Below are 5,811 nucleotides of genomic sequence, written 5' to 3' on the forward strand. Positions count from 1 at the left end.
ACGGTAGCCATGGGGGCTGCTGGGTGTGGGGAACGGGAGGAAGAGATGAGATGTGGAGGCATTTTCGGGATGTGGAGTTGTCCTGGATAGTGCTTCACGGACAATTACGGGACACTGTAGATCCCCCCAGGGCCCACTGGATGGAACGTGAGAGAGTCTGGGCTATGATGTGGACCATTGACTATGGGGTGCAGTGATGCTCAGAGATGAACTTTACCAGGTGCAATGGATGTGTCATGATGATGGGAGAGAGTGTTGCTGTGGGGGGAGCGGGGGGCGGGGGCGGTGGGGTTGAATGGGACCTCATATTTTTTTTAATGTAAATTAAAAAATAAATAAATAAATAATTTAAAAAAATAAAAAAATTTTTTTTATTTTAATGCACAGTATGAGAAATCAACTGACTTTTATGAAATTAAACAGTAAATAAATTAGACCTGTGTTAAAATACAAGGTCAGCTAGATTTTCAAATTTTTAACAGCCTCAAATAAACGTCAATTGCACAGTCTTCTTTAAGAGGCTGAAGTCTTTCGAACATAACTTTGCCATCAACTGGTCCAGAGCTCAACATATGGGAATATTTAACAAGGGTGGTGATTAGGAACCCTTGGTGCTGCTTTGATAATGTTATCCACACATTGAATAACCTCTGCTGCTTCAGCTGCACTCAAAAGAAATTGTCACTTGACTTGGAAATTTTCTGTTATACCCAGAACTGCCATATCTCCAATGGTACCTTCCTTCATATCTAGTCTAGCAGTTATTTTGCCTTCACTGCTGGCAGCTCGAAGTTGTGCCACCAGATCTGCACTGCCATAACCTGCATTGTCAGCTATGATGGTTAACAACATTCTCAGCACCTTGGCATAAGACTCCATTGCAACAGCTTCCTTGCCTCATGTTCTACTAGCAAGCTTTGAAACAGCATGAGGCATCAACATCTCTGAACAGCCTCCTCTGTAAACTGTCCTAGAATCCTTTACGGTTTGGGCAAGAACACAAAGAGCATCATGCAAAGACCTTTCTGCTTCATCTAAAATTTGCTGAGTGGCACCACTCAGAACAATGGTGCAAGCTTTACCAAGGGCTACCCCAGAAAAGTGAATGAGTTTGTCTTCTCCAATCATGACTTCCTCAATGAGCTTACAACTTCCAAGCTTTACCAGTTCTGAGTGATCAAAGGTAGAGGTAATTTCACCACCAGTGACAAGAGCTAGGCATTCTACACCTGCAAAATCTGCATGCTCAACACCCATGACGCCAGCAACACCAAAGAGGTGTTCAGGGTAATTATAAATTAATTGCCTGTTAATAAAGCAATTTATTCCATGCTTAAGAATACGTTCAACTTTCTCCTTCATTTTTTCCTTCACTGCATGTTCTATTTCTGCAACCTTTGCTGTAGAATCAACTCTTACATGGGAACCAAATATCTTTATTTTGTCTGTATCCATTCCAGTATTTGCAATAAGAATTTTAGCATTTTCAATTCGCTTTGGTTGATTTACTCCAATTTTTTTACCCAACAGAAAGCCTTCATCTAAATAGGAATCTACCAGACTTCCTCCTAACTTCTTGATGACATGAATTGCCTCCAGATTGCCAGAGCCTTTCAGTCTGAGAACAGCTTCTACAGCGAACTTAGTAAAGTGGCTCTCTGATGGGTTTGAAGTTTTGAGGATAATGTCGCTCCAGCAATGTTCATTAAATCTTGATGGAATTTAACTTCGCAGAGCCATGATCGACTGCAGAACTCAAGAGAGCCTCTCTTGCTGCCTTCGTAGCTTCTCTCCAACCTGCAATGATGGTCTGTGGGTGACTCTTTTTTGCAATTAAAGTTTCTGCTTCCCTTAATAATTCTGCTGCTAAAACAGTAACAGGAATAGTACCATCACCAACTTCATCATCTTGAACCCTTGACATATCAACTAAAACTTTAGCTGCTGAGTTGTCAACACCAACTTTTTTCAGAATAGTTGCACCATCATTGGCTACCATAATAAGAGAGGCATCTCATCCACTGCTTGAAAGAATTTTGTCCATGATTCCAAGGTGCTCTTTACCAAGTCTCATTGCCCAATGGCAATGGCACCAATGAATGAGGACAGATGCGTTGTCTCTGCTCTCTCTTCATCAGCTCCAGCCTTGAAGAGGTTAACAGGTGCAAGGGAAAGGGATGCCACCGTTTGGAAGAGTTGGGCACATCCGCTAATTCCCTCAGAGCTCACCCTGGAGGACCAGGAGGCAAGAGGGAGCCGGGAGTGATGCCACATGCTCTATTGGGGGTCGGGGACTCCGCCCGTGCTCTTTTCCAGCCAAGTGCCACCGCCGACGGAGGGAGGGGCGCATGAGCTACTGCTTATACTTTTAAACATTTTGCCTTTGAAACTTGTGTATGTATTACATACTTAGCAAATTAAATAAATGAAAGAGTTAAGAAAGTAGAATTTGAATTACATTCAAAGTAATTTTACGAATCTGGATGCAATTGGAATCTGCCCAACAAATAATGAATTATCAAAGTTGACCTAAGGGTCATCAACATCAGTAGGCTAGATGGCTCCGCCTCCTCATATGAGTGGCCTCACTGCTGGGACCACGAGCCCTGGGTGCTATCCTGCCTCTGCCACTTACTAGCCTCCTGGTTGCGAGGCCACATTTCCTCTCTGAGGCCCCATTCCTCATCTGAAAAGCAGGAACAGAAGAATAGCAGCTGCCTGACGGGATCGCTCGGGGGTCAAATGAAATAACGAAAAGGGTGTGCTGAGCATGGAGAGGGGAAGACCTGGCCATTCTGCCCAACTGGGGCCTCCTCTGATGGGAAACTCTGCTCTGGAGCCCCCTTGGGCGGGCAGGGACTTTGTCAGGTCTACACCCAGTGTGAGGACCCTATCCACTTCTGAATCGTCCATTTCCACTCACAGGTGCCCCTCCCCAATACACCACTCCCCGCTCTTCTCAGGTGAGAAGAAATACTCATCTGGCACTTTCCTACCAAGCTCAACAACTTAGTATCTTGGTATGACCACTGCCTAAAAGACCATTTTCTCATTTCTCCACCCTACCCATCTACTGACGCTTCAGAAGGAACATTTCTTGTTTGCTAGCATCTTCTCTGAGACCTGTCTATCCCCCTCTAAGCTCTCATATCACTCCATCCGTTCCCATCCATCTGGGGCAAGGGGCAAAATCTGGGACTGATGTGGGCAATGGGGTGTCCCAATCCTTGCCTCTCGCCTCCACAAAACTAATTGCCTTAATTACCCCTGTGTCATCAGTCCATCCTCAGTAAATATGGTACCGTGGGATTTAAATGTGAAGTTTCATAAGATAGCATTTCCTCTTCTTCTTTAAATAGAATTATCCATTTTATACAATTGTCAAGATTTTTAATAATTCTGAAGTGAATCGAAAGTCCTACATACAGATTGGTAAATATATTCACAAGGTCACCATTCACAGCTCAAGGGGAAGTGTGGCAAACATGACCTTATGTCAGTGTCCAACTGTCATGTCCAGGCCAACGAACACAGTAGAACCCTGATGAGGATGTGTGGATGGCCAGTGTGTGGTCACACTTGGTGGCTCAGGGTAACGATGTCCTAAAGGAGAATCACATCGATGAAGTGCAATGCAGAAATCCTCACCTCCAGGGCGTGGCTTGGCGACCTAGGGGTTTCCTTTGATGGAATCTCCTTGCACTTATCTGAACTCCGAGGAAGGTCCGAGAGGTGTGAGAAGTGGTGTGCGTCAGCCCTGAGCTCCAGCCTGCACTCGCTCTGCTCTCTGACCCTCTATGAGCCGCAGTGTCCTTGTCTGGAACAAACAGAGTCACTAATATTCACTGGTTAGGTTCCTCAGAAAAGGACACAAGACAATGGTAGATAAAGGTATTTGATGGATGACTGACGCAGAAGCAGATGATTTGATTTTGGAGTTGAATGTGTTAAACATTGTCTAGTCCAGTGTTCTGAGATGGTTGGGAAGGGATTGAAGCACAGACAGGGGACAGATTTCCGAGCTTGTTTACAGAAGAGTAAGCATTAGGGACCACATCTCCAAAATGCTAGTCCTGAGCTGTCCATCAACTCTGCCTCCTTAATGAGACGTTAGTGCTGTGGATAAGAGCTAACATTTATTGACTGTCAATAACTGTGCCAAGTATTTCTAACTCATAATCTTATTTTACCCCACCAACAAGCCTATGAAGTGGATACTATTGTTTGCTTTATAGACGAGGAAACCAAGAGCGTAGGGGGCCTCTCCAAACTACAGCTAGTGAACTGTGGAGCAAGACTGGAACTTATCGGTAAAGTCCAGAACCTGCCCTTATCCATCACCCAATAGGACTGTCCCTGGGAGAGTTTGTGCCCCTCCTCAGGCCTCAGCAATAACAGGCATTTTATTTCATCCTCCAAACAGGTATCAGTCACTTGTAACCGTCAGAGTTTATGAATGGAAGTAGGAAGAATGTATTATACCTCTACTTAATGTATTTTTTAAATGAAGATTGTTAAATGTAATCTTTTCATATGTAATTTGCTTTTTTATTTATAATCTTCCTAATTTTATGGCCTATGAAAGAAAACAGAAGTAGTAAAGAAGATACACACACACACACACATATATATATATATATACACTGTGGTGGTTTGAAGCTGTGTGCACCCCAGAAAAACATGTTCTTAAGCTTAATTCCTGTGGGCATGAACCCACTGCATGTAGGACCTTTTGATGAGGCTCCTTCAGTTAAGGTGTGGCCCCCCTCCATCAGGATGGGTCTTACTCTATCGCTGGAGTCCCTTATAAGTGGAGTGAAATTCAGACAGACATAAGGAAAGCCACAGAGGGAGCAGCCAGAAGCTGAAATTCAGTGGAACCCAGAAGAGAATGGAGAGGCCGGGAGAGGCTACCACATGCGTCACCATGTGACACGGGATCCCTGGACCAGGGATGGCTGCATCCAGCCCCAGGATGCCACAGTCCTTGAGAGAGAGCGTCACCTTGATGATGCCTTGACTTGGACTTTCTTTTGGCCTCAAAACCGTGAGATGATAAATTTCCGTTGTTTAAGCCAACCTATCTCATGGCATTTGCTTGAGCAGCTCAGGAAATGAGAACAATACACACACATATATATACACACACATATACATATATTTACACACATAAACACACACGTGTGTATTTCCCCTTCCTACTCCCTCTTTTAAAACATCCCAATCTGTTCTTTCCTCAAAATATTTATGCTTTCATTAACTGGCCTAAGTCAAAATAATTTTCATGGGGAATCATCCCTCACTGATGTCCAATAGTAGGTGGTCGCTGTAGTTGGGCTGAGTTAAGCAAGATACACGAAACAACATCATGACAATATAGAAGGTAGGGGAGCAGATGTGGCTCAAGCAGTTGAGTGCCTGCCTCCCACATGGGAGGTCCTGGGTTTGGGTGCGGTGCTCCCTAAAGAAAATCTGCAGACAATGAGTAAAAACAATGAGCAGACAATGAGCAAAATACACTAAAAAAACATTGACTTGTACACTTAAAGTGTGTGAATTGTAAGGTTTATGAACTATATGACAAAAAATTATTTTTAAAATATATATAGAATGTCTCCCCCAAAAGTCTGTTAGGTCAGTTGTAAGGCTTTTCAGTGCTCCCCCCCCCCCCCCCCACATACCTCCCAAATCCTAAGGAAGGTTGAATGTTTTGGTAAACAGAACAGTGAAAGGACGAAAGGAAAATCAGGAGGTTGCTATAGTGGTTTGGACTGTTGTTCTGGCTCGTCTTTTGTGAAGACGTTGACTAAA

General features: G+C 43.8%; 1 pseudogene; it reads right to left on the bottom strand.

Annotated features, from left to right (window-relative positions):
- Positions 1-387: 387 nt before the first annotated feature.
- Positions 388-2,059, bottom strand: LOC101431387 (T-complex protein 1 subunit beta pseudogene; annotated as a pseudogene).
- Positions 2,060-5,811: the final 3,752 nt, after the last annotated feature.

The sequence above is a fragment of the Dasypus novemcinctus genome, chromosome 7 (assembly GCF_030445035.2).
Source record: "Dasypus novemcinctus isolate mDasNov1 chromosome 7, mDasNov1.1.hap2, whole genome shotgun sequence".
Classification (NCBI taxonomy): domain Eukaryota; kingdom Metazoa; phylum Chordata; class Mammalia; order Cingulata; family Dasypodidae; genus Dasypus; species Dasypus novemcinctus.